This window comes from Sminthopsis crassicaudata, chromosome 1 (assembly GCF_048593235.1).
Source record: "Sminthopsis crassicaudata isolate SCR6 chromosome 1, ASM4859323v1, whole genome shotgun sequence".
Lineage (NCBI taxonomy): Eukaryota > Metazoa > Chordata > Mammalia > Dasyuromorphia > Dasyuridae > Sminthopsis > Sminthopsis crassicaudata.
Genome location: NC_133617.1, coordinates 189,897,002 through 189,915,998, shown reverse-complemented (window position 1 = coordinate 189,915,998; position 18,997 = coordinate 189,897,002). Strand labels below are relative to the sequence as shown.

At 35.7% G+C, this 18,997-nt stretch overlaps 1 long non-coding RNA gene across 1 annotated transcript in view; it reads left to right on the top strand.

The window, feature by feature from the left end:
* Positions 1 to 1,210: 1,210 nt before the first annotated feature.
* Positions 1,211 to 18,997, top strand: part of LOC141553508 (uncharacterized) — a 70,183-nt gene continuing 52,396 nt past the window's right edge. The window contains exon 1 of the long non-coding RNA XR_012485484.1: positions 1,211 to 1,268. This is a non-coding gene — a long non-coding RNA (uncharacterized LOC141553508). The remainder of the gene's footprint in view (positions 1,269 to 18,997) is intronic.

The following is an 18,997-nucleotide window of genomic DNA, read 5'->3' as shown; positions in this document are numbered from 1 at the left end:
CTCCATTAGTTGTTAGTACTCTAAGTGATATGCAAATTTCTACTCATTTCACATATATAATGTTTCAAAAGTATTAGTGCAGTTTAGGTAATTAATGCTATTAAGATTTTAGACATACTCTATTTTCTATTTACTTATAGATATACATGTTATTTCTCTTGATAGAATATAGTTCCTTTTGTCTCATAATTCATAATGTCCCCAATTCAGTGCTTGAAAAATAAAATATGCTTAATAAATTAAAAAGTAGATTTGTATTGATATATTTTTGTTTTTATATCATCTATATTTCCTCCTTCCTTCTGCAAGCTGTCCCCTTATAATAAAGAAATTTCTATGAAAAAGGGGGAAAAAAAGGAAAAGAAATAAGAGGAAAAAAAGCAGCAAAACCAATCAATATTAAAAAAAAAATCTGACATAGGTAACATTCCACAGAAATGGGGGTTTTTGTACCTTTGCAAAGGAATGTATGTGGAAGAAGCTATTTACGTATAGATCTTCTTTGAGATCATTCCTTATAATTTTGCAATATTTATTTTTTTAAAGAATAAATTTTTATTGAAATCTATTGTTTTTACCTCTTCTGAAATTCCCTCTGTATTCATCCACTTTTCCTCTTTTAGAGAGCTATCTCTTATACAAATTAGCTTCTCACTATTACATCTAATGTTTGGTTTTAGATAGATGCTGCTTGTCATTTTAAGGAAAATTCCAGGTATTCTTATGCTCTCTAGTGTTTTTATTAGGAATGGATGCTGTATTTTGTCAAATGCTTTTTTTTTGCATTTATTGAGATAATCATTATCTGTTTGATAACGATTTCTGTTAGTTTGATTATTGATATGGTCAATTATGCTGATAGTTTTCTTGATATTAAAACAGTTCTGTAATCCTGATATAAATCCCACTTCATCTTAGTGTATCACCCTGTTGAATTGCTGTAATCTCTTTACTAATATTTTATTTAAGATTTTTGCATCAATACTCATTAGGGAAATTGGTCTATAATTTTCTTTTCTGTTTGACTCTTCCTGGTTTAGGCATCAGCATCATATTATATCATAAAAAGAATTTGATAAAACTCTTTCTTTGCCTATTTTCCCACATAGTTTATATAGTATTGGAATCAATGTTTGATAGAACTAAAAATATTTCCCCTTTCCTTTTAATTATTACTTAGTGCAGGTTGAAGTTTAAGAAGTTCAACATACTTTATCTCCACTTTTCTGCAAGAGAAAACGTACCTGTGATGCTGTATGAATACAAAGGTAGGAACTCCTGCTTACAATTGATTCTTTTCAATCTCAAGTTTCTGAATCAAGACAATGATATCATAGTCAGGGATTACAAGATGGAAGTTCCCAGAATTTAAACATTTCTTTCCAAAAACAATGTTCTTGTTTCTTGTGAGCGCAATCAAACAAAATGAAATTATACATTTTGGTAGGTAAGAATAACTAGAAATATCAAATGTGTGTGATGAGCAAGGTGGCTTTGTGTTGCTTTTCACCACAGACAATAAAATGCGTTTTTTGGCTACTGCCCCAACTTCTATTTTTGCTTCTTACTTTCTATGGGCTCTAAAATTGGCAGTAACTCAAACTGGAAAGAATTGACATGGTAATTACCATTAGATGCAGTCATAGTAACTGCTATCCCTTTCACGTTTCACAGGCTTTAATTAAATATGATTAAAGTTGCAGAGGGTTGGTTTATTTCACACACCTGCTCTTGGAAAAGTGACCGTCACTATTGTGTGCAGGTGTTGTTTTTACTATTCCTGTAGGAAAGTTTTAAAAACTGGAAGAATTTAATTTTTTTTTTTTTGTAAGACCAAGTACCATAGTTGTATTCCCATACATTGCAATGAATGTAAAAACATTTCAAAAAGAATTAGTGAGCTGAAGTATCCAAAGGAGAGTAACTGGGATGGGAAAGTGCCTTGAGATCAGTCCTTTATGGGGATTGGATGAAGGAAGAGGGGATATTTAGCCTGGAGTTGTCATTTGTCCATTGTTCTTGAAGAGGAATATAACATCAAGAAGATGACACTATGACATGCAAGCAGATTGGATTTAAGTGAGGGAAGGCTGTGCAAAGTCACCAGCCTCATTTTCTCTTCAGGAATCATCTGAGTTCAGTGGCAAGATATAGATCAAGATGTCTGGAGATGGCCCTGGATGCAGTGGAGACCTTGTCTTTTAAAAATAAGGTCTTTCACAGATCTCAGTTTGACTGAGGCAAACTCATTTAGTTATTAAAGCTAGGTAAGAAACGAGGCAGAAAATGGCCTCTTTGAAGATACTTGAATATCAATTTCCAAGATATTACTAAGAGAAGTTATTAAAATAAACACAGAGGATAGAAATATTTTTAAAAGGTGACTGAGCATACATCAGTCTTCTGATTGACCTGTCTGCTTACTTTCTCATCTCCATAAAATCTTTGAGTATGATTTATAAAGGTTGTTAAAAGATAAGAGAACAGATAAGCTTTTGCAGATGATTCTTCAGAGCAGACTATATTTTCAGAGTGATAAAACCAGTGGAAATATGTAGAGCAGTCAAAGACCCGTTGTTGTTTGATAACAAAAAAAAATACAAAAATATTTGGCTTCAGAGAATGAAATAAATACATATGTTCATATTGTATCAGATTTCTAACTAGCTACAACTGCAGAGTTGATTTTGTTCAAACAATCTCCAGATAATCAATATTAAATGAAGCAAAAGTCAGGGAGACATTTGAGCCAAAGGTACTCAGTAATAGACTATAGATGTCATTTATTTCTTCTAGTAGTTTATCAATTCATTCATTGGGTACTGGATAAAGTCCTCACCTGCACGATTGCTTGTGGATAGTCTTTAAGTGTAATTCTTAGTATTTCCCCCCCTTTTCCATTAGTCAATAATGATCACTGTAATGGCAGCAAAGGCTATACAGGAGTTTGTGTCTCTTTGTTCTTTTATTCTATTTCTCTGCCATGACCAAAGAATCCATTTCCTACTGACTGATCAGCTGTTGAGGAGCTCTTTCCACTTTGCTATTCTTGTTTGTTCGTTGTTTTCTCCTCCTTCTTCTCCTTTTTTTTTTTTTTCCCCTGAGGCAATTGGAGTTAAATGAGTTGCCCAGGGTCACACCGCCAGGAAGTGTGTTAAGTGTCTGAGACCAGATTTGAACTCAAGTCCTCCTGACTTCTGGGCTGGTGCTCTATCCACTGTGCCACCTAGCTGCCCCTGTCCTTTGTTTTCAATGAAGACCAAAGACACTATGGGGCGATATCATGACTTGTACATGAATTGAATTTAAGTGAGGCAGAGCTGAACAAAGTCTTCAGTTTCATTCTCTCTTCCAGAGTCATCAAATTCCCAGAGTAAAAGTGATGACTGGTGATGACCTAGTATGCAGTTTATGACCTTAGTGTCTTTCATGTCTGACCAAACTCTAAGAGCTCCACAGAGTCTGCTTTAAGCTATCTTCATGACTGTTAGAGCAAGTTGTTCTCATCCATTCATTCCATATGGGGAAGACTTCACAGGCTTGCTATAGCTATCAACCTAACTCCGTGATGGGTTTGAGGCTTGTTGGTTATTCTCATCTGGTTTTGCCTGCTTTACCCTTTGTGGGTATACTATGTATTCTTGGAGACGTAGATGAGAGTTGGGTGAAAAGTGGACACCAAAGGTGGGTGAAAAGTGGACACCAAAGGTAGATGAAAAGTCCTGAAAAGAGCTCAGCAAGCCCTCACACCAGAGATGCTAGTGATCCTTAAATACCTTTTATAACCTGAACTTAGCTAGACTGATTCTTAAACAACAGACATGCTCTGTTGCTGGGATCATCCTTAAAGACTTTACAGTTGGATGGAGTCCTACAGAGCTTGTGTTCACACAGCCTTCCAAATCTGATTGCCTTATGCCTCAATAAGGGGATAAGGGCAGTATAGAACTGATGGGGAATTTAATAAGTGTTTGCTATTATTGTTGCTATTGTGATGTATATCTCAATCTCCCAAAGTATACCACTGTCGGGTTATTGATTAATAACTGCTTATTTTTACATAAAACTTTAAGGTTTGTAGAACTCTTTTTCATTCTCTTAACAAGTTTGTTGGATCTTACCTCCAGTTTATAATTGAGGAAACTGAACTTCAGTGTTTTTTCCACTAAAGGTTAATGGGTCAATAATTAAGCACCTACTATGGATCTGGAATATGCTAAACTCTGTTAATACAAAGAAAGGCAAGAGACAATACCAGCTTAGAAGGAATGTTATCAGAAGATAATAAACAAAATAACTTTGTACAAACAAGCTATATGTAGGACAAATTGAAATTAATAACAGAGGGGAGGAACTAGAATTAAGAGGGATCAAGAAAGACTTACTATAAAAGGTGAGATTTTAGCTGGGGCTTGAAGGAAGGAGGAGATGGAGATGAGGAGAGAGAGCATTGCAGGAATGTTCCATTCTCTAGCATGGTACAGCTAGAGAAAAATCCTAGAGCTGAGAAATGGAATATTTTCTTTCAGGATCAGGAAGAAGACTATTGTCCCTGGGTCAGTGTGTGTGTGTGTGTGTGTGTGTGTGTGTGTGTGTGTGTGTGTATGTGTGTGTGTAAGGTATAAAAAAAATTGGAAAGGTTGGGGAGGGTCAGTTTGGAGCACTTGGGCAGTTTGGAACAATTTGAATCCCAAATTGATGATTATATATTTGATTCTGGAGGTGATACAGAGTTACTTGAGTTTAGTGATTGGTGGGGAAAGGGTGAGGGTGATGGGGTCAGTTCATGAACTTATTTTGTTTTTGTTTTTTTAATGATCTATTCTTTATGAACTTGGCTTTCAAATTTGATAAACTATTTTGTATTTCAATTTAATTGATTTCTTTTATAACCCTATATATTTTATGCACACTGTTATTCTGAGAAGAGATCCAAAAGCTTAAAGTAGACTGCCAAAATGGTCTATGACATACGCCCTTGCATTTGCTGCCTCTCAATTCTAAATATAATTCTGTATTTAGAATTACAGAATATTAAGGTAGGAAGATATTTTAGAGATCATCTAATAAATATTAAATGATACATCAGAAACTAGATGTAGGATTCCCTGGGCTACCCCTCTGTTTATTTTTTGAAGAGAATGCTTTTAGAAATCACTAATGTTATATGATATTTGCATTTCTACAGTATATTAATTACTACGATATCCCCAGCAGCCACATACACCCCAGTTTGCTCAGCCCTTTTCTGACCACACTTCACACAGAAAAGCTGCATGAAACTTAACTGTAAATCTCTTAAAAGGATAAAGGCTCTGAGGCAATCTTCATGGAATTTGACCCTCCAGCTCTAGGGAAGCTTTGGTTTGGGTTTTTTTTCCCCTTTCATGCTTAGAACCTGCACAGGGAGATAAATGCTGCCCTTCAAGATTATCTGCTGAGGGGCAAATTATTTAAGCCAAAATTTCATTTTTACTGATAAACTTGGTCCTAATCTCTCATGAGGGAATACTGCCTGCTTTCAGAAGTAACCTTTTGCCTTTGCTTTCACTGAGTAGAAATCACTGCTGGGATCTTTGAAACAGACAATTGGGAAGGGGATTGGTGGGTTTAGATTGTGCAGGAGTCTATGGGGGTACATTTCTTTAGGAAGCCATATCAAGCTTAGAAGTCAATCAGACAGTCATCTGTAAACCTGCTGCAGATTACAGACTATATGAAGAAAGAGGAAGCTGTGCATATTTCTATGAATGGACAGTGCTTCTCTTTTCCTCCCCTCTCTTAAATCCATTGGTATAAACCACATGGGAAATGCTAAGACTAACAGTTTCTACATGGCTGTCACCAAAGAGCCTTGGAGTTCTGGCAAGCTTGAAATGAGATTTTAGTATGTTTTTATGAGGCTGTTTTTCCTTCCCTTAGAGAAGTTTCCATTGGGAATCTATGTGTGAACCTCTTTTGTCCTCATTTCTGATGCTTATTATTATTCTCATAAATGATTTAACAGCCCTCAAAGATAAGGTGTTGTAACAATTATTTGGGGGAAAGAATTTTAAAAATATATTGTATAGGAAATGGGAAGGATTAAGGAAAGAGACTGTCAGCAATGGGGAGGAAAGAGTCCACTTTCCTTCCTGTTACCCCAAAACTGAGCTGAGCATGACATGAGAAATTTTGAGAGTTTGTTCTTTAGGACCAAAAGAGAAAGATTTGAGGTAAAATTTTGAAATTGGCAAAATCTGTAAATGTCCTGGTTTTCTATGTCTTTTTTCCTACTTTGGGAGGTGTTAGCCTGCCTTACCTTTCAAAAGGCTCCACATTCCCAAATTCTTTGTCTTTTTTCACTTTATTGACATTCATTCTTAGTGCATGCATTTTAGGTAGCCACCAGAGATAAGCTTCCTATTTCCTCTCCTAGTTGTTTGACCATTCCTTTTCAGTCAGTCTTTTTTTTTTTTTTTTTTTTTAAATAAAGCATTTTATTGTCAAAACATATGCACGGATAATTTGACAACATTGACACTCGCATAGCCTTGTGTTTCAGATTTTCTCCTTCTTCCTTCTACCTCCCTCCCCTAGATGGTAAGCAATCCAATATATGTTATACAAGTTAAAATATATGTTAAACCCAATATGTGTAAACATATTTATACAATTCTCCTGCTGCATAAGAAAAATCAGATCAAAAAAAGAAAGCAAATGAGTAAGAAAACAAAACGCAAGCAAACAACAACCAAAAAGAGTGAGAATGTTATGTTGTGGTCCACATTCAGTTCCTACAGTCCTCTCTCTGGGTGTAGATGGCTCTCTTTATCACAAGACCATTGGAACTGGCACCAACATCTCTTTGTTGAGGAGAACCACGTCCATCAGAATTGATTGTTCTATAATATTGATGTTGCTATGTACAAAGATCTCCTGGTTCTGCTCATTTCACTCAGCATCAGTTCATATGTCTCTTCAGGCTTTTCTGAAATCATCTTCCTGATCATTTCTTACAGAACAATATTATTCCATAGCATTCATATGCCATAATTTATTCATTCCTTCTCTAAAGATGAGCATCCATTCAGTTTCCAGTTTTTATCCACTACAAAAATAATATTTTTGCACATGCCGGTCCCTTTCCCTCTTTATGATCTCTTTTGCTGGGTCAAAGAATATGCACATTTTGATAACTGAGCATAGTTTCAAATTGCTCTCCAGAATGGCTGGATGTATTCACAACTCCACCAACAATGCATCAGTGTCCCAGTTTTCCCACATCCCCTCCAACATTCATCCTTGTCTTTTCCTGTCATCTTAGCCAATCTGAGAGGTGTATAGTGGTATCTCAGAGTTGTCTTAATTGGCATTTCTCTAATCATTCATTCAGTCTTTAAGTCACATCTTTTTGAGTATTTCCTAAAGCTCTGTTCAGGTTCCTCAGCTTTTTTCTCTCTACACTAACTTGGTGACCTCTTCTGCTTTCATGGGCTCAATAGTTTTGTCATTCCTAGACACATGTCTCCCAGAGCTATATCTTTCTCCAGAACTATATAGTCTGACATTATGAACTAATTCTAGGCAGGCATTTTGAACTAGATGTCCTTTAGGTATCTTAAACGCTGTATGTCCAAAACATCTCTAACTATTTTTTTCTCTATCAAACACACCCTCTTTTTGCATTTCTGTTGAGCATTTCACCATCTTCCTACTCACCTAGGTTTGCAGCCTCCTCCCAACATTCAATCAATTGCTGAATCTTGTTGCTTCTATCTCCACAATACCTCTCAAGTACCTCCTCCTCTCTTCACTCATGTAGTTACCACCCCCACCAAGCCTTTATCCCTTGCTCTCTGGACTATTTGAATGGCCTCTTAATGTTTTCCTGCCTCATTTCTCCTGCTATCCTCAACATAACTGCCTTAAAAAAATGTCTACTGATACTTGTTAGAAACTGTTAATTGGTAAACTTGAAAATGATTAATCATGCATATGTACTTCATTTGCTTCTCCCAATGTATGATATATTTGGGTCCTACATTACCTCCAAATAAAGGATTTTCCTTTGTAAGATTACAAAGATTTTCACCAAGGCATCTTTGTGTCACATATCACCTAATAGTGGCCCCTACTATATACTATATTTACCTATCTTCTATTCTTCCCATTTACTATGGTTATGAACAACATCACTTTTTTTTATATAAGGGAAGCAAAAGGAAGAGGGAGTAGGATGAGGTAGATTACCTTTTTAATTCCCACCTTTGGAAAGCTAATATAGAGAAAGAATAATGTGAGTCAGAATGCATGAATTCAAATACTGACTGTTATTTGTTACCTATGTAACCTTGAGCATCTTAATTTCTCCGGGCTTTAATTTCTTCATTTGTAAAAAAAAACAAAAAAAAAAAACGAGTTAATTTTACTGGATAATCTATAAGATCCCTTTCAGATTTAAATCCATGACATTTTGGCAAAAGGTATAAGCTAATAAATGAATTTCAGGTAATCCAAAAGATGCATCCTGTCTGTCTTCTAGCATCTAGCATCAACCAAAGTTTATATTTCCAAAGAACAACAAGGGGATTAAACGTGGAGTGGATTTCAAAGTCCAGGTTTTTTTTTTTTTTTTTTAGTTTTTTTCCTGAGGCTGGGGTTAAGTGACTTGCCCAGAGTCACACAGCTAGGAAGTGTTAAGTGTATGAGACCAAATTGGAACTCGGGTCCTCCTGAATTCAAGGCTGGTGCTCTATCCACTGCGCCACCTCGCTGCTCCCTCAAAGTCCAGTTTTACGTTTCATAAACTGACACTGTCATTTACCATTCAGAGCAATAGATTGGATGATTAATTAGTTGTTTTTTTTTTTAATCCCCGCAAACCCCACAAAGTTGCTGTAATTTTTGAGGAAGCTTTCTGTTGTCTATATGAGTTTAGAAGTGTGGACAGTAGCTGTGCCAGATCTAAAACTTATTACAAAGCAGTGGTCATCAAAATCATTTGGTACTAGCTAAGAAATAGAGTAGTCAATCAGTGGAATAGGTTAGGTTCACAGGACAAAACAGTCAATGACCATAGTAATCTAGTGTTTTACAAACTCAACAATCCCAGCTTTGGGATAAGAACTCACTAGTCAACAAAAACTGCTGGGAAAATTGGTAATTAGGCATTGACCCACACCTAACACTATATACCAAGATAAGGTCAAAATAGATTCATGATTTAGACATGAAGAGTGATATTATAAGCAAATTAGAGCAAGAATGGATAGTTTACCTTTCAGATCTATGGAGAAGGAAGGAATTTGTGGCCAAAGAACTGGATTCCATTATTGAACACAAAATGGATAATTCTGATTATATTAAGTTAAAAAGTTTTTGTACAAACAAAACTAATGCAGACAAGATTAGAAGGGAAACAATAAACTAGGAAAATATTTTCACATTCAAAGGTTCTGATAAAGGCCTCATTTCTAAAATATATAAAGAATTGACTCAAATTTATAAGAATTCAAACCATTCTCCATAAATGGTTAAAGAATATTAACAGACAATTTTCAGATGAAGAAATTGAAACCATTTTTAATCATATGAAAAGGTGCTCCAAATCACTATTGATCAGAGAAATGAAAATTAAGACAACTCTGAGGTACCACTACATACCTCTCAGATTGTCTAAGATGACAGGCAAAGAAAATTATGAATGTTGGAGGGGATGTGGGAAAACTGGGACACTAATACATGGTTGGTGGAACTGTGAATTGATCCAACCATTCTGGAGAACAATTTGGAATTATTCCCAAAAGGCTATCAAAATGTGCATACCCTGTGACCCAGAAGTGTTTCTACTGGGCTTATATCACAAAGATATCTTAAAAGAGTGAAAGGGACCCACATGTGCAAAAATGTTTGCTGCAGCCCTATTTGTAGTGGCAAGAAACTAGAAACTGAGTGGATGCCCATCAATTGGAGTATGGATGAATAAGTTATGGTATAAAAATGTTATGGGATATTATTGTTCTGTAAGAAATGACCAGCAGAATGATTTCAGAGAGGCCTGGAGAGACTTACATGAACATGATGCTAAGTGAAATGAGCAGAACCAGGAGATCACTATCAATTTTGAAGGATTCTGAATTCTTTTCAACAATGAGATGATTGATACCAGTTCCAATGATCTTGTGATGAAGAGAGCCATCTACACCCAGAGAGAGGACTGTGGGAACTGAGGGTAGATCACAACATAGCATTTTCACTCTTTTTGGTGTTTGCTTGCATTTTGTTTTCTCTCTCATTTTTTCCCCTTTTTGATCTGATTTTTCTTGTGCAACAAGATAATTGTATAAATATGTATACACATATTGGATTTAATATATGTTTAACATGTTTGACATATATTGGATTGCTTGACATTTAGGGGCAGGAGTGGGGGGAAAAGAGGGAAAATTTGGAACCCATTTGGGAATTTGGAAAATTATCTATGCATATGTTTTAAAAATAAAAGGCTTTACTTTAAAAATGGGAAAAAAGGAAGTGTGGACACACATTGGATACCTGGTTAGTAAGATCATGCAAAAGAAAAGAAGCTGACATCATTTGAGATAATCTCAATTTTAGATTTGGTTGACTATAATGGGTTCAAAACTTTATTTATTTTGATATGGAACATTTTACTTTAGGTTATATTAGAGGAGGAATGATAACAGAACTGAGGAAATGATAATCCTCCTTTACTCAGTGAATCAATAAGCATGTATTAAGGCTCACTATATGCTAGGTCCTGTGCTAAGCACTGGAGATTCAAAGAAAGGCAAAAACATCATCCCTGCTCTCAAATAAATTATATTTCAATGTGGAGACAACATAGTACTAACTATATAACAACATCTCCACAGAGTAAATGGAAAGCAATTATGACTGAATTTATTATTTTGTTAATTATCTAGACTTAAAAAAGTGATGGAGAAATGTTGATAATGCAAATTAAAATTAAAAGTGTGTCTTGAATGTTCAGAGAACTATTTGTTAAACAGTTACAAGCACATTCTTGTTCACATCACATCTAATTAGATCTATTACATTTGATCCTAGCAATTCCATTTTGGAAAGGATATTGATAGGCCAAAAGATGTTCAGAGTAAGGCAATGCTACTGGTAAAGAGCCTTGAATTCATGTCATGTGAAGTTTGATTGAAGGAACTGGGGAGATTTAGTTTGGAGAAGAGAAGACTTAAAGAGATTATAACTATTTTTTGACAACTTAAAGTATTGTCATATGAGGGCAGGGAGGCAGAAAGGGAATTCAACTTGTTCTGTTTGATCTAGAAGAAAGAACTAGGAATAGTGGATGGAAGTTGCAAAGAAGTAAATTTAGCCTTGAAGTCAGGGAATATTTCCTCCAATAGGGCTATTGTCTCAAGAAGTAATAGGCTTCCCTTCATTGGAAGTTTTCAATCATGACTATTTATTAATTGTTGTTGCTGTTTATCCTTCATTCTTGAAAAGGACCATGATATCAGGGAGGTGATGCTGTGACATGCAATAAATTGGATTTAAGGGAGAAAGTACTATGCGAAGTCACCTGCTTCACTTTCCCCTTCAGAGTCATCTGGATCCAATGAGCAGATATGGATCAGGATGATTGGATGTCATGGAAGACCTTGGGCTTTTTAAGATCTTTAACAGGTCTCAGTTTGACTGAAGTAGCACCCATGCAGTGATTAAGGCTAGGTAGCAATTGAAGCAAAGAATCTCCTCTTTCATCTAGTTAAAAAAAAAAAAAAATCTAAATAAATAAATAAATCTGTGAGGGCAAAACCCTTAGGATTTCTGGTGAAAGCAGAAATGATTGGTATTTACATTCATTCTGAATTTCAATCAGGACACAAATAACGATGATGTAGGGACTCTTAAAAACTCCCTCCCCCTCTTCAGGATCTCTGAACCTTCCCAAGATATCTTGGGGTTAGATCTCTTTCTTAAGGACTATGCCTTAAATAAAAATCACTCTGATTCTCATTGATTTATCAATTACGTTGGAGAAGGAGTTCCTGGGTTAGACTGGATGACTTGTGATATTCTTCCCAGCTCTGAGACTCTGAAGAATTGACTGAGTCATTGAACATTGAACAGAATTTAAATGGAGAATCAGAAGAGCTTCTTGACTTTGTGCCCATGGTAGCTGGGAACTGACTTTGGAGCTCAAAAATTCTGTGTTTAAAAAGGGGATTTGTATTTTAGCCCAAAGGCAAAGGATTATACTGAGATTCCCAAAGACTAGATGTTACTATGATCAGACTTGCACTTTAGGAATATCCCTTTATTTGTTATATGGAAGATGGGTTCAAGAAGATAAAAACTGGCTCCAGGGAGAATAGTTAGGAAGCTATTAAAGATATTAATGGAAGAGGAAATAAGGGTATGAACAAGGATTCTTTTCTTTAAAAAATTATTATATTTAGCATTCTTTTCTTTTTAAATTGAGTTCCAAATTCTTTCCTTTCCTTCTACCACTCCCCTATCTATTGAGAAGATAATCAAGATTATATCAATTATACTTGTGAAATCTTATAAAACATTTTCACATTATCTATATTGTAAAAAAAAAAACCAACAAGAAGAAAATTATGCTTCAATTTGCATTCTCTCTTTAGAAGTGGATAGAATTTCTTTACCAGGAGTCCTTTGGAACTATCTTGAATCTTTGGATTAATCAGACTAGCCAGAGTTGATCATCTTTATAACACTGCTAATACTGTGTACAATGATATCCCAGTTCTCACTTCACTTTGCATTAGTTCATATAGGTCTTACCAATTGTTTTTTTTTCTGGAACTTCTCTCCTCCTCATTCTTTACAATACAATAATATTTCATTACAATCATATGGCACAACTTGGTCAGCCATTCCCCAAATGATGAGTATGCCCTCAATTTCTAATCTTTACACTACAAAAAGAATTACTATAAATGTTTTTCTACTTACAACAAATTTTCCCTTAAAAAAAATCTCTTTAGGGTAAGACTTAGTAGTGGTATTGCTAGATCAAGCCATATGCACTGTTTTATAGCCCTTTGATCATAGTTCTAAATTGTTTTCCAGAATGGTTGGATTAGTTCATAACTCTACCAACAATTTATTAGTGTACCTATTTTCCCTCTCCCCCTCCAGCATTTATCATTTCTGTTAGGTGTGAGGTTGTTGTCAGAGTTGTTTTAGTTTGCATTTTTCTAATCAGTAGTGACTTTTTTTTTTCACATTTTTTCACATACCTTTATGTTATGGACCAGAACTCTGTACTTGAAACAAGGATTGTTGCAAGGTGTTAAGTCAGTGGAATTGATAAAGACAATGGTTATCTAGTTTAACGTGGTGTTTAATAGTTCTCTAGTTCAATACATGTACTTAGTACTTAATATAGTTCTACAAGATTCACACCTATGATGATGTAATTAAAATAGAGCATATAAACTGGGACAAACTCAGCTAGAGTCATTCCATCTTTGATCATCTTTGATCAGGCTCCTGGTGGCTCTCCTCCTTCCTGCACTTCGGAAGAGAGATTCAGAGACAGATTCACTCCATCTCACACCACCATGGTGGCTGGCTTCCTTCCCTTCTCCACTGAAACCAAGACTCTGAAAAGCTCTCCAGAGAGCTGCCTAGCCCCAGGCAAGGAGACAATAAAGAATTTGGACTTTAACACCTGGCTATTCTTGTGGTGATTACTCTACTGAAACGAAGGCTGGTCCAGAGAGCTCCAGAAAACCAACAGAATATTACACCTTTAGATATCTTTGACCTCTAAAAACTACCTGTTTTATCCTCTGACCATTTATCAACTGGAAAATGGTTCTTATTTTTATGAATCTGATTCACTTCCCTATAATTTGAGAAGTGAGACCATTATCAGGAAATTCCTGTGAAAATGTTAAAAGTTACTTCATTAGATAATGATACCCTTTAGCAATGTGTAATTTTCCCCATTAGCTTTTTTGATTAGGTCTAGTTTTGCTTTTGCTTTGTTTGAAAACGGTGATTATTACTCCTGACACTTTTACTTCAGCTGAAACACAATAGATTCTATTTTAGTGCCCTTTATTTTAATTCTATCTATGGATTTCTGATAGAACTGTGACTAAGATCCTTGCTTTCTTGTGACTGACTACAAATGCTCCTCTCTACCTTGGAACTGTGATCTAAAACTATGTTTGGGCAATAGAGTTTCCAATCAGTGGCAGCTTCACCTAGTGCCAGCAAAGGGTCCCCTATATTCTCTTTTTGACCAGTTGTCTGACCTCTTTATCACCTCTGGGCTGAAAGTTCCCAAAACTGCTGTGCAGCTTCCTTTAAGGTCCACAGCTGTTGTTGCTATGTGTATTTGGGGGTAGCGCACACCTCCATGTCATAGATTTCTCCTGCTGACCTCCTGCTAAAAAGTCTCATTCTGGTCTTTTCTTGGTTCTGCTGTTCCAAAATTTGACTTGAGAAGTTATTTTAAAGTTGAAAGGAATGTTAAGACAGTGCAGCCCAGTTGCTGCCTGTTCTCTGCTACCTTGTCCCACCCAAAAGATTATTTTCATGTTAATGGAGAAAGGAATGGATATAAGAAAGATTGAAGAGATAAAATTACAAAGACTTAACAGGTGAATGAATATGGAGTGGGTGAGGTGAAAAGTAGAGAGATTGAGAGCCTGGGTGACCCAAAATTATTCATCATAATAATAGCTAGGATTTATATAGTTCTTTTTTTTTTTTTTTCCAGAGGATGTAGAGATCATTTATTCACTCTCCTTACAAAGATGAAGCTGTAACATCATCTCCAATGGAGTGTTTGCCATGGATTGATATTCTCTAGAATAGATAGCCTTCAATGAGAAACATCTCTATTGATGGTAGCCTAAAAGCATCTTTCTTTTTTTTTTTTTTCTTTTTTTTCCTTTTAGCCCATGTTTTATTGATAAAACATATTTTAATTCTTATTTAGTGAACAATACCAAACAACAATGAAAACCTCTTACTTCATTTCTTCTAGCAATTCTAGATATGCCCAACTTATGTTATTTTAGACTTTGTAGAATTTTTTTTTAATTTTATAATTATAATTTTTTGACAGTACATATGCATGAGTAATTTTTTTTTACATTATCCCTTGTATTAATTTTTCCAAATTTTCCCCTCTCTCCCTCTACTCCCTCCCCTAGATGACAGGCAATCCTATACATATTAAGTCTGTTACAGTTTAACCTAGATACAATATATGTGTGTAAATCCAATTTTCTTGTTGCACGGTAAGAATTGGATTCCGAAGGTATAAATATGCTGGATAGAAAGACAGTAGTGCTAACAGTTTACATTCAATTCTCAGTGTTCCTTCTCTGGGTGTAGCTGTTTCTGTCCATCATTGATCAACTGGAAGTGAGTTGGATCTTCTTTATGTTGAAGATATCCACTTCAATCAGAATATATCTTCATACAGTATTGTTGTTGAAGTGTATAGTGATCTCCTGGTTCAGTTCATTTTACTCAGCAGATTTATATAGTTCTTTAAGGATGGCAAAGTATTTTATAAATTGTGTTATCATCTACAGAAACAAGGAAGTTGGGAGGAGGAATGGTTTTTGAGGGAAAGGCAACGAATTACATTTTGGACATGTTGAATTTGAGATGCCTATGAAGCAGCAGGCTGCTACTGATATGGGACTTAAGAGGAAAATGATTGGAAACAAGAAAAACATTGTACACCATATCAGCAACATTGTGTGATGATCAACTTTGATTGACTCAGCTCTTCTCAGCAACACAAGAATCTCAAACAAGCATAAAAGACACAGAAAGGAAAATGCTATGCATAATCAGATAAAAAACTGATGGACTCAGAATGCAGATTGAAGCATATTTTTTTCCATTTGCTTTATTTCTTTTCAGGTTTTTTTCCTCCTTTTTGTTCTGTTTCTTCTTTTACAATTGTGACTAATATGGAAATGTTTTACATGATAGCACATGTATAAACTATATCAAAATGCCTACTATTTTCAGTAGAAGGGAGAGGAAGGAGAGAAGAAGAGGGGAAATTTCGGAACTCAAAATCTTGTAAAAATGAATGCTAAAAATCTTGACTTTTTTTTTTTCTTTTCTTTTCTTTTTTTTTTTTTTCTGAGGCAATCAAGTTTAAGTGACTTGCCCAGGGCTACATAGCTAAGAAGTGTTAAGTGTCTGAGGTCAAATTTGAACTCAGGTCCTCCTGATTTCAGGGCTTGTGTTCTATCCACTGTACCACCTAGCTGCCCCAATCTTTTCTGACATTAAACTGAGGAAAAAATAAAATTCTATTAAACATAAAAAGGAAGATGATTGGATATAAAATTATGGAAGTCATCTGCTTAGATATTATATACCTGAATCCATAAAAATTGATTAAATCACTAAGAAATTTAGAGAAAATGTGTCAGGAGAGAGTCTTAATTGTAAACCTACATATAGTGGATGGGAAATGAGGATTTATTAAAAAAGAATCTGAGAAGGAAAGTTCATACAGAAGGAACCATGTAGGGAGTGGTCAACACATGTCAAATATGCCAGAGAAGTCAAGAAGAATGAGGAATGAGAAAAGGTAATTGGATTTAACAATAAAAGATCTAATAGATCTTGGAGAAACCTTTTAGACAACAATGAGGGTGGAAGCTAGAGGTTAATAAATAAGGGCCAAGGGCAAGTAAAAGTAAAGGTTGAAGAAGGCTCTCTTTTAGAAGTTTCTAAATAAATGCCGGTAAAGATGTATTATAATAATGTAGGAGATAATAAAATCAAGTGGAGGGTTTTTTTTCTTTAAAGAATGAGAGAGATCTGGGCATGTTAGAAGAAAGCAGAAAAATGAGGAGTGGATAAAGGAAAAATGAAAAATGATGGATTGGAGAGGATGAGAGGTATAATCTATCACAAAGCATGTGACGAGCACAAATAGAGGGGTTGGTAATGGAAAGGAAAAGGGCCACCTCACTTCTGAACCTGGAGCAAAGGAGAAGAGAAAGGGGAAATAACATAGAGATGATTTAAAGTTTGTAGTCAGAAGGGATAGGACAGATGGCCTCCATCTTTTCAGTTAAGTATGAGTGAGGTCATTTGCTAGGAGGGAATTGGGGGGATGGTAGTATGGATTGCTTGAAAACAATAGACAAAGTTTGAAACAGCTGCTATGGAAAGTGTGACAGATGATCAGAGAAAATTAATAGCATTTGTGTGTAGCAATGACAGTTTAGTTGAGAGTCAATGACATCAATTTGTAGTGGACCCCATCAGTGTGGCTGTATAACTTCCTTGAGCAGAATTCAGTGGCATGGGAGGAGAGAAGGTGGATGGTGGGAGTAATAAAGTTTGAGGGTCTGGAAAAGAATGTAAAGGGCATTTTAATCTTGCTTCAGATACTATCTGGGTGACTCAGAGCAAGTCGTTTAATCTCTTAGCTTCAGTTTTCCAGCTCTGTATAAAGGAGATAAGAAGAATATATACTTTATATAATTTTTGTGAGGTTCAAATGAGATAATATATAAAAATGCTTTGAAAGCCTTAAAAAAAAAAAAGAAAGAGTGATGATAGGATAGTAAGGCAAAGGATGCAAAAGTTGATAATGTAAAGTTGAAATGATTAATCAGAAAATTAAGATTTGGAGGGGAGATTTGGGGGAGTGTGTGTTTGTGTGTGTGTGTGTGTGTATGTGTGTGTGTGGTATCAATATATGTGGTGGGGGTTCCTTATATCAAGGAATTAAAGCATTTTAGAGGGAAAAACAAGGTAGAAAATCTGAGGAGCAGAGGCTGGAGATTCATGGGCCTTTCTTACTTGCTATCCCTATATTGACTCTGCAGATAACCTACTTCTTGCTCTCTCCCGAGAGCCAATCTATCCATTAGCTCCCTTCAAGAATACTTGGACCTAGGAGCCAATGCATTCAAAGACAACTTGGTACACAGAACCGGCATTGCCTGAAATACAACTTTATTGGTTATTTCCCTGTATGTTGCTTCATAATTTCAACTCTGTACATTTCATGTCCTTGAGATTAAGCACTTTGTCTTCTTATTTCTTGTGTATTTCCTAAGGCAGAATTCTGGGCACACAGCAGGCATTTAATAAAAGTCTGTAAATGAATGTATTCTTTAATAAGAAAACATGAAGCCAATCTGTTCCTTTGAAAGTGGTTATTAATTTCAAAATGCTATTTCTGGGTACTTTTCTCACTTGACTATAATTGAAAATGAAACACCCCCCTGGAGACAGAGTTTTATTTTCTCCTTGCCAAGACTTAATTCAGCACATAGAAACTCAAATCATATAATTTAGAGAAGCCTTCTTCAAGTCTTGGTCTGCAAACACAGTCTTGCGATCAATACACTTTGACAAGCCTAGCTGCCTCTTGATAGAGCATATCTCACCTTTTCCTGGTAGCTCCTCTGCTACTCTCACAAAGCTCAGCTCTGACTTCTCTTCCCTTTCGATGGGTGATGTGGAGGGAACAGTTTTTCTTCCTTGAGCTGAAAAGCAGAAGGTCAGGGAACTGATCACACTGTTCAGAGGGAAGACTCCACTATTTTTATGTTCTTGTCATGACTTGAGACAATGCAGATAAACAGATTTGGTCTGCCTCCTGCAGTGTGAGCAAAACATATAGGCCAATAGAAGAGGGAGACCAGGTCTAGGGCTTGGGATTGATTTTTTTCAATGACAGAATATGAAACGACAGTATGATAAACTCTTGCCTTTATTGGTACTCTTAAGTGATTGCACTTTTACAAGCACAGTGATCCCCAGTCCCCATCGCCTTAGGCCTGACTTGTCAACTTTATTTTCAGTTACCCCTTTCTCTGTTATTACATTTACACAAACACACATGCAACATCTTAAATGTGACCCATGGTGGTGCTATTTTTCAATGTCAGGAAGAATCTACTGCTCAAACTCTGCCTGCTGCAATGGATGAAGCCTGTAGGGTTAAGAATTAAATGATTCTATGCCAGTT